The sequence below is a fragment of the Adiantum capillus-veneris genome, chromosome 21 (assembly GCF_014529385.1).
Source record: "Adiantum capillus-veneris isolate H3 chromosome 21, ASM1452938v2, whole genome shotgun sequence".
Classification (NCBI taxonomy): Eukaryota; Viridiplantae; Streptophyta; class Polypodiopsida; order Polypodiales; family Pteridaceae; genus Adiantum; species Adiantum capillus-veneris.
Window position 1 is genome coordinate 5,764,525 of NC_140951.1, and position 10,644 is coordinate 5,775,168.

At 42.3% G+C, this 10,644-nt stretch overlaps 3 pseudogenes; all 3 read right to left on the reverse strand.

The window, feature by feature from the left end:
• Window positions 1–2,888: 2,888 nt before the first annotated feature.
• LOC147430488 (uncharacterized) lies at window positions 2,889–3,386 on the reverse strand (annotated as a pseudogene).
• A 1,059-nt stretch (window positions 3,387–4,445) lies between these two features.
• LOC147430489 (uncharacterized) lies at window positions 4,446–7,565 on the reverse strand (annotated as a pseudogene).
• Window positions 7,566–8,120: 555 nt separating this feature from the next.
• Window positions 8,121–9,361, reverse strand: LOC147430490 (uncharacterized; annotated as a pseudogene).
• Between the last annotated feature and the right edge of the window lie 1,283 nt (window positions 9,362–10,644).

Here is a 10,644-nt window from a genome sequence, read left to right on the forward strand (position 1 = left end):
GAATAGACTCGTGCCCGCCACAGGGTTGCTTGGACAAGTGCGCAGACGAATGAGAAAATGCCCACCCGCCCATGGTGAGCAATTTTGGCACCACTTGCGTCAGTTTTTATGAAGGCCGAATTTCGACAGTGCCACATCACCAAGAGGTCGTGCCCATTAGCGATATCGCTAATGGGTTAGCCGGGAATAGAAGGGGGAAAGTTTCCCATGCAACCTATAGAGTGAAGGTGGCCGTTTTCTTGGACTCTTATGTGTGTTTTTTTTCTTGCCCCTTCTCAATTTTTGAGCGCTCTCTAAGAGCAAGCACTTAAGCTGGGATTTATTTCCTAAGCTGATAATCTTAAACTCTTTCATTGGATTATCATAAGCTCTTAGCCTAGCAAAACCAAGCCTAAGCTCGTTTTTCCCTTAAACTTCCTATACTAATCCAGGCCTTGAGATCATAAGCTCCGAAACCCAAGCTAAGCTTTCATAAGCTTGATAAGCTGAACCTAATCTCTCATAAGCCAAGCTTTCAATCCAATCTTGAACTCCTAAACCTAAGACTAATCTCATAAGCCGAGTCTAAGCTCTCATTAACCAAGCATAAGCTTGATTTCATTAGTCACCCATTAGTCGAGCAAAATCTTGCACTCATTAATCTCTTAACCCAAGCCTAATCCTAATCTCGCCTAAGCCATAATCCTAAGCTCGCCAAGCCATAATCTCCAAGCCGTTAACCCGAAATTAATCCGGTAATGATAAAGTGGATTGGACCACCCAAGGCTTTGGAAGTTGAAGACAGAAGACAGTCCAATGCAATTTCTAGTGATTGTCTTGAGTAGCACCTGGATTAAGACAGGTTACACTTTCTAAAGTGCATAAATGTTTCCATTGTTATTTGATTAAAATAGGCATACTGTGGCTTATTAGGCTTAAGCTAAACTGTCTGTTTTGAGCTTTGTTTCTGTTAATTGTGTCTGCTGCACCTATTTTCCCCACACCTCTCACAGCCAAGGGCCTGGTGCCTTCTCGGCTCACCTTTCAAATAATTATCCCTCGACACCGTTTCTTATGCGACGCCATGCAGAGGCCACAAATGCATTGCGATTTTTTTGTGATATAGAGAGGGATTGATATTATTGAAACTGCACTTTGTATGTTATCCGATGTAGGGCTGCCAAAAAAACATACAAGAGGCCAATTCCTGAGCGGATGTTCACCATTATCTGACTTTCAATAAAACAGGGTTCACTTTTATGTTTAAAAAGTCATTCAAGTAAGATATACAATGTACCTATCTAAGTGTCAAGTCCTTCTCCGGATTATCCGTACTAACTTACAGAAAAAACAAGGTAAAACAAATGCATGTTTGTAGAATCCTTACTTCATATCATACAGTGTTCGAGGTTATGCATCGTTTTTTATACTCTAGGTTTTTCAGATTAGTGTTTTCCCCTCTCTTATGTTTGGATTAATACCCAACAAGTATAACACTTGTACGGCATGTTATGCAAAACAGAGTCTTTACATCCAATCGATCAAAAGTTAATGGGTATGTTTATCATAGTTTCAAATCCACCAAGAACTAAACGTATAAAAAACATCAAATAAATGTCTAATTACTGTTTGTTTGAGATCTGTAGTAACTCCAATGCTGCCACCAAAGGATGCTATAGCTTGCAATTCTGGGTGATTGCTCGCTGATTGTGTGATGGGGTTGCTTGCCGCAAGAGGTGTGCGATTGTGTGTGTGTGTGTGTGTAGCTAGTGTATGAGAGAACCGGGCAGCAACACCCTTGTGCGTGTGTGTTATGTGTATGAGAATACTCAGCTGCATGCGCATGTATGCTGGGGTTTCATAGGGCAATAGGTAACCGTGTGGGGGAGCAATATGCATGTGCGTAGGGAGTTTAGGGTAGGATTACAATGTACCATGCCTACGTTTTTATAAGTGCAGTCCCTTGCATCCACATGCGGTGCTTTCATTGCTCCCATGCACTCAAGAGACTCACGTTAGGCCGCGAACTGTTCTACCTTTATCAGGCATCCCCAAATCGGTGCACTTCAAGATTTTCAACGATTGTGTTTGTCCATACCCACGTTAAACGTTAAATGAGTTACTTGAGTGAGGTTTATATTCATATTTTGTTTGGACTTTTACTATGCAAGATAGAGAGAGAGAGAGAGAGAGAGAGAGAGAGAGAGAGAGAAAGATAACAAGAGGGAGGTAACCATACCTTACCACAAAAAAACTTTTCAATTAGTATTGTCTTAGAATCTATTTTCCAATATCTTGACATAGACTCCCCCAGATAGAGAGATAGAGCTAGACAGAGAGCGAGAACGAGAACAACCTTCAAAAAAATATAGTTTCCCTTGCGGTGTTCAAAAGTTGTACTGTTGTTCAACATAACCTACTGTATAGAGAGAGAGATATTGAGAAAGAGAGAGATAGACAGGGTTTTTTTTAAAGGGAGGTAAAAACGGAAGTGTTGGTTCCAATGCTAAAAACTGAGAGAGAGAGAGAGAGATGGATGCAAACCTCGTGTCGTAAGGAACCTTTGTTGGCACTGTCGTAAGGTAGGGTCTATGGGGAGGAAATTTGTTGCCATGGCCATAGGGGGTTTGGCCAATGGAGAGGTTCCACGCAAGGGTGTGTTTTACAGGTGGACGACATGCATGGGTATGTTCATCTCTCTGTTGACACCATACGCACTGTAGCTTACCCCAAATCTGACCACGTTTGTAATAGGACAACAACTGAGAGGGCATATGGAATGGAAATACTTTGCGGGAATCTAAGGCTGGAGCTTTAGCTCAACAGCACAACCAGCCAAGGCCCTTGTGTGTGCACCAATTATCACATACAAATGGCGCATCTACAGAGCATCGACTAGCAAGGGATTTTCAGGTTTGAGCAGGTACTGATATTGAATTGTATGAGATACGATTAGGTTCCAGACCAACTTCTGTTCCAGGTGAAAACTCTGCATTACTCGTTGAACATAGGGACAGTAAACTTCATACCCTCAGAATGCAACCCTTCATAAAGCTTGGATCCTACATTGTTCTTAAGCCAAAGTATTCTTGACCCGCTTCAAGATCCCCATCACAAGATGGCGCTGCCAATGTACGTTTGCTTGCTCGAGCATCTCTTTGACTTTAAAGTCCCATGTAGGAAGAGATTGTGCAAATGCATGAAATGGCCCTCCATTCAGACAAACTACACTCAGAATCGCCCACGTCTTCGTCATCTAATGACTTGATTAGCTCATTGTCACTTGAAGAAGAAGCTGATGAAATCTCTAGCAAGATTGCAGCGGCGTCGTACTTACTTGCCGTTTGCAAAGCTGGCATGAACTGCTTTGTGGGCCAGTGAAAGTGCTCTTTCATTTCCTCCAAGTGCTCCAATACCCTTTCCAAATTCCCACTCTTTGCATATGCATTTATAACGGTCTTGTATGTAACTCTATCAGGAACCAAGTGCATGGCCTGCAAAAATTTCCGAAACCTTGGCAGCCGCATCCAAATTTCCATTGTCAATGAGATACAGAACAAAAACGGAGTATGTTCGGTTCGCCAATGGGCGGCAATACCTTTTTCATCCTTCGCCTTCGAATACCACAGGATGACGTTGCTGAGGGTAACAAGGGTCACCAATTAGCAAGCATCTGCCTCCATTTTGTCAAAAAGTTTCTGCATTTCATGCTTCACTATCTCATCCTTATCTTGAATGAATAAAAACACAGCAATAAAAAACAAATCCTCTTATTGTTCCAACATGCAAGAACCAATTTCAAGAAAATAAGTTGCACTCGAAAGTTAGTTAAAGATGATTAAAAAAGCCCACAGTAATACGAAGTTTTTGATAACATGACCCTATACATACCATAATTACAAGCTTGCAACAATACTCTCTACATCTAATTTGGTTGTTTTTCATGGTCACAATTTATTGTTTTTCTATATCACAGTTTATTATGTGATTCATAAGTTTATTATGTGATTCATAACTGCTTTTCTTTTGTGATAAAAACATAAAAATCAGCACATATTCTTCCTTAGAGTACACAACTACAAATATTCTTTATTCTAATTACTTTCATTGGTCAAAGTTCAGTTTTTTTCCTTCAAACTATTTGTTACTATAGGTTGTTAATAACATTTCTAACTAGCAAATACAATTTTTAATCGAAGGCAGTGCCCTCGTCTACTATAGACGACCTTGCTATATTATAAGGAGGCCAGGTCCGAGTCCCATTAAATGCAGTCTCTCCCGCTTTGATTAATGGCAAGCCTCAAAGTACAGGCCCTCTTGCGCTGCAGTCTCTCCCACTTTGACCCCGAGCTATGTATAAAAAAGAAGGAAGCCTCACTCGGCTGGAACAGCACTTGGCCTTGTGCTACGTCGTAGTGCACTACCCTACTCCAGAAGCAATTCGCAGCTTAGATCAATGGCAAGCCTCAAAGTACAGGCCCTCTCGCGCTGCGTGGTGCTGGCGGCTCTCGTGACCTTCGCCCTTCACGGGCCCCACCTCCTGCAAGTGCAGGGTAAGTGCCTTTATTTGTGCTTTGTTCGCCCATGCCCCTTATATCACTCTCTCAGCACTTAGACCTAACTGGAATACACTGAAGGGGAGTGTTCCGCCAGCGGACAACAGTGCAACCTGGTGGTGCAGGGGCCCTTGCTTCCGCCCGTGTTATACGCCCAGTCTGGCCTGCATCACGGCGTGCGCCATCAATCTGCCCACCAACCCCAATGCCGTCCCCATCTGCTGCCCACCGGCGACGCCAGGCGCCTCCACCGCCCCTTCGACCTCCTGCAGCAGCCCCCCTGCATGCATCTCCTGCTAGCTGTGACCTCCTCAGTGCATGTGCTCTCTCGCTCGCCCTCCTAATAACTACATGAGCTCGAGAGCCTACTAGTGTTGTATCTATCTGGCTAGTGCGCTCGCAAATCTTAATATGCATGGCTTGATTGTGTTGGCCACGTTGCTCTCTCTCTCTCTCTCTCTCTGTCTGTGTGTGTGTGTGTGTGTAACGACTCTATCTGTGGCCCATCTGGCTGGCTAGGTGCTTTGTACTAACTTCAACTTCAGTTGGATAGCAAATACATCTAAATTTAAAATTCTTTCGGGGATATCCTTCTATATTTAAGAAAGACGCATTGAAATCATGAATCCAAATGTGAGGAGGGATGAGCTAGAAAAGTCTCTCTCTCTCTCTCTCTCTCTCTCTCTCTCTCAAAGCTATTTAGACAACACCAAGAGCAAGATGAGCATGAAGCAAACGGTCTATTTAGAGATAAGTTAGATAATTGCTTGGTTAAATGTGGGCAATCCATACATTGAGACAATCGCATGTTATTTATTTAATTCTACACTATATCCTTGATCATCCCAAGATTTCAAGCATACACTCCTCATCAAAGACACCACCAAGGCTAGGAGTCTTTCCATTTCCTGTACTCGTAGTAGCTAGTGCGTTCTTCTTGGAGACCTTTCGTGGTGACTGTCCATGCTTCAATGGCCACCAACTCATCATCGAGCGCTTCTGTTTTGAGCAGGAGATGGGGCTCTCTATGGACGTCTCTCTCAGCATGATGCCTTCACCAGCCATAATGACATTGTCTTCAAGTTCACCGAGCTCATATATGGTCTTAGATTTGAGCATGCCTCCTTCATCATGGAATTCGAGCTCTACCTCTGCTAGCAAGCCAACTACAACACCCTATAAGGCTACGGCAAGGAACACTCAAAATGTAAAGTTGCTCACCATCAACAAAAGATCATAGCCCAATATTACTCTACTACAGTGTTTGTGCTAGTTGCAATGATGGAATGACCAATGACTCACACAATTAGTGAGCAAGTGAGAGAGAGAGAGAAGAGAGAGAAGAGAGAGGGTATCTTTACAACTCGCCAATGCCACTTCTTTAATAAATCACATCAATCTTGTCTATTCATGGGGTGAGAGAGAAATCACATCAATCCTATGTATTCATTGTGAGAGATACTATATGATTGAAATCATGGAACTTCATAGCCTCCGTTGATTTCTTTAAGAGGGCTTGTGTAATCAAGCCAATAACACTTTATTTCTCAACAAATGGAATTTTTTGTTAGGATTGTAAATTACCTCCCCTTTTTCATTAGCAAAAAGGGGAGGTGTCACTAAGGCCTCACCCCTTTGGGGTAGACCAAAAACAAAGTAATAGCTCACAGTGGCATCTTTCATTAGGCGACACATAAAAATTAGGAGGAATAACTTGAAACACTATATTTGTATGATGGCACATTAACGCAAACAATTCTTGAAGAAATGAGTACTAATATTTCTAATCATGGAGGGGGCACCACATTTAATTTGAAAATAATGCACACAGCCTTGTCACCAGAACATTAAGGATGTGGTCACATGGAGCATAGTTATCATAAGATGTTATTGAACAAGTATGCCAAAATTGACATAGTTACAAAATGCCTTGCATAGTCCCATATAAGACAAATAATTGGTGCTCGTGTGACCATGCATGATGCACATTTATTTCAAAAAGTAACCAATAACTATGCATCGTGTGACGATTGCTTAAGACGGAGATCTTATAGAGATGCAACATCATGTTGTTTAATCATTAATGTGATTGTGGAGATAAAAACATAGTACTGTAAAGAATTCATGCAAACATATTAATACATGCTAGGCTTTGATTTTAACAAGGTTTTGATATTTTTGGGCATTGATGTCTTGCTGTCTTGCATTCAACAATGAACTCAATACAAAAACAACTATGTTTATGAGATATTCTAAAAAATAGATTATTCTTCACACATTTGATAATTAGCCCTCAAACCTACGAAGAAATTAGTTGCAGTAAAGAAAAGGTAGCTAGGTAGAATGGCAATTAAATAACTTTTTAAACCATCAACATAATTGCGATGCTAACTATGCTAACCAGTAGAAGCCATAGCTACTATATATATTTATATATACATATGTGTGTGTGTGTGTGTGTGTGTGTGGATTAACTTCAAAGAAATGACTCTAGGAGCATCGCTCTTGTTTTGTCATCTAATGACTTGATTAGCTCATTGTCACTTGAAGAAGAAGCTGATGAAATCACTAGCAAGATTGCAGCGGCCTCGTACTTACTTGCCGCTTGCAAAGCTGCCATGAACTACTTTGTGGGCCAGTGAAAGTGCTCCTTCATTTCCTCCAAGTGCTCCAATACCCGTTCCAAATTCCCACTCTTTGTATATGCATTTATAAGGGTCTTGTATGTAACTCTATCAGGAACCAAGTGCATGGCCTGCAGAATTTCCGAAACCTTGGCAGTCGCATCCAAATTTTCATTGTCAATGAGATACAGAACAAAAATGGAGGATGTTCGGTTCGCCAATGGGCGGCAATACCATTTTTATCCTTCGCCTTTGAATACCACAGCATGACGTTGGTGAGGGTAACATGGGTCACCAAGCAAGCATCTGCCTCCATTTTGTCAAAAAGTTTCTGCATTTCATGCTTCACTATCTCATCCTTATCTTGAATGAATAAAAACACAGCAATAAAAAACAAATCCAACATGCAAGAACCAATTTCAAGAACATAAGTTGCACTTGAAAGTTAGTTAAAGATGATTAAAAAAGCATAATAACATGACCCTATGCATACCATAATTATTGCTTTTCTTTTGAGATAGAAACATAAAAATCAGTACATATTCTTTCTTAGAGTACACAACTACAAATATTCTTTATTCTAATTACTTTCATCGGCCAAAGTTCAGTGTTTTTTCAAACTATAACATATATTATTTGTTACTATAGAGTATAGTTTAATAACATTTCTAATCAGCAAATACAATTTTTAATCGAAGGCAGCGCCCTCGTCTTCTATAGACGACCTTGCTATATTATAAGGAGGCCCGGCCCCAGTCCCATTAAATGCAGTCTCTCCCGCTTTGATCAATGGCAAGCCTCCAAGTACAGGCCCTCTTGCGCTGCAGTCTCTCCCGCTTTCACCCCGAGCTATGTATAAAAGAAGGAAGCCTCACTCGGCTGGAACAGCACTTGGTCTCGTACTACGTAGTGCACTACTCTACTCCTGAAGCCATTCGCAGCCCTAGATCAATGGCAAGCCTCAAAGTACAGGCCCTCTTGCGCTGCGTGGTGCTGGCGGCTCTCGTGACCTTCGCCCTTCACGGGCCTCACCTCCTGGAAGTGCAGGGTAAGTGCCTTTATTTGTGCTTTGTTCGCCGACGCCCCTTATATCACTCTCTCAGCACTTAGACCTATCTGGAATATTACACTGAAGGGGCGTGTTCCGCCAGCGGACAACAGTGCAACCTGGTGGTGCAGGGGCCCTTGCTTCCGCCCGTGTACGCCCAGTCTGGCCTGCATCACGGCGTGCGCCAACAATATGCCCACCAACTCCAATGCCGTCCCCATCTGCTGCGCACCGGCCACGCCAGGCGCCTCCACCGCCCCTTTCTCCTGCTGCAGCCCCTCTATGCATCTCCTGCTACAAGCTGTGGCCTCCTCAGTGCATGTGCTCTCTCGCTCGCCCTCCTAATAACTACATGAGCTCGAGAGCCTACTAGTATTGTATCTATCTGGCTTGTGCGCTCGCAAATCTTAATATGCATGGCTTGATTGTGTTGGCCACGTTGCTCTCTCTCTCTCTCTCTCTCTCTCTCTCTCTCTCTCTCTCTATGGCTTGATTGTGTCACGTTGCTCTCTCTCTCTCTCTCTCTCTCTCTCTCTCTCTGTGTGTGTGTGTGTGTGTGTGTGTAACGACTCTATCTGTGGCCCATCTGGCTGGCTAGGTGCTTTGTACTAACTTGAACTTCAGTTGGATAGCAAATACATCTAAATTTAAAATTCTTTCGGGGATATCCTTCTATATTTAAGAAAAACGCATTGAAATCATGAATCCAAATGTGAGAGGAGGGATGAGCTAGAAAAATCTATTTGTGTCTCTCTCTCTCTCTCCTTTTTTTTTTTTTTTGGGAAAACTTGCTCTTTATATTACAATAATTTACAATCTGCTGTCACACCGACAGCTTTTGTATGATCCATAGCACTTTGTCGCTGAAGACTTGATCTGTTAAGGAGAGAGCATCTTCCATCATCCTATCTCTAATAACAAACATGGGAACTGTATGATTGACACTCTGGCCCCGATCAAATGTACATTGATTTCTCATATTCCATACAAACCATAAGAACCATACTCTGAAGGACTATAGTGCAAACTCAAGTGCTCGATCTTCTGGGATTTGGAGCTTGAAAAAGGTCATCTGATACCTAGATATGGAGATCCCCCAAGCGTCATACCACATCCATTTTGCCCACTTCCACCATTCCATAATAGGCTTGCATGACCAGAATATATGTCTAGTGGTTTCAGGACAAGAGCATCTGATGCAATTGCCAGAGGTAATACCCTTTTTTTAAAGATTCATGGCAGTGGCCAATACACCTGTGAGAGCTCTCCATAAAAAAAGCCTGAATTTAAACTGGTTAGGAATCAACCATACATCTGCAAGAGTTTTTTGCCACCAATATGCATCTTGATGAAGGGACCATTGTGAATTACATCTTACAAAAATATTTTGTTTTGGTAACAACAAAGCATAAAAGACAGAGGTGTTAGCGGTCCACCAATTAACTGCCTGAGTAGGAATGTTCCAATCCCGATGTCGTTCTTCCAGATTGAGAGCATCTCTAAGAGGCAAGCCGTGAATCTGAGCACAAAGCTGATGCCAAGGTATTCTGAAGCCAAACCCTAGTCTATATTGTCGTTTGGCAACCGAAAAGAGTTTCAAGTCGAGGTTAGAATCAACCATCTGCTGAATTTGATTAAGACCTTTTCTGTGCATTGACAAAGAAGCCTTACCCAACAACCTGGCTGGTGGGGTTTTAAAAGCAAATCTCCAGAACAATCTCTCCCCCCCCCCCCAATGAGTTCCCTGTATACCTAGCCCTACCTTGCCAGACCAAAGCAGAGCATATCATCTTCCAAGAAGATATTAGCATACTTGACACATCATATCCTGTTTTAAGAGGAGCAGCTGAGAAAACTTTATCCCAGGCTGACATATTCCAGATTCCATGGAAGTAAACAACTGATTTGTCAACCAGCTTCCACAAACATAAAGCCCAGTCAGTATTAGAAGCCAGCATATGCTTGATAAGGGAGGCCCTCCTAGCCTGAGCATGGACCTGTAGATTCAAGATGTTTAAGCCTCCCTGAGAGTATGGTACTGCAATTTTGCTCCAAGCAACCAAAGCATTGGAAGATTGAGAGGAGTTCCACAAAAACTTAGCCAAGACCGATATGCATTTCTGAAGCATTTTATCAGACCAGTTGATCAAGGGCAAGTAAAACAACAAATAAGGCATGAGAATACTCTGAACGATTCTGAGCCTGACATGTAAAGGCCATTCATCACAGTGCCTAGAAGAAAATTTAGCCAACACTCTCTCCAGAACCCACTGTTGCAAGTGTTTCTGAGAGACCATGACCCCAATTGGGTAGCCAAGGTGTCTAAAGACATGACCCTTAGGAATTCTTTTCCCAGACCAAACCAGAGAGTCAAATTCCCTTGCAGATATGTCAATCAAAGAAGACTTGCATAGGTTCAGTGTAAGACCAGCCGCAA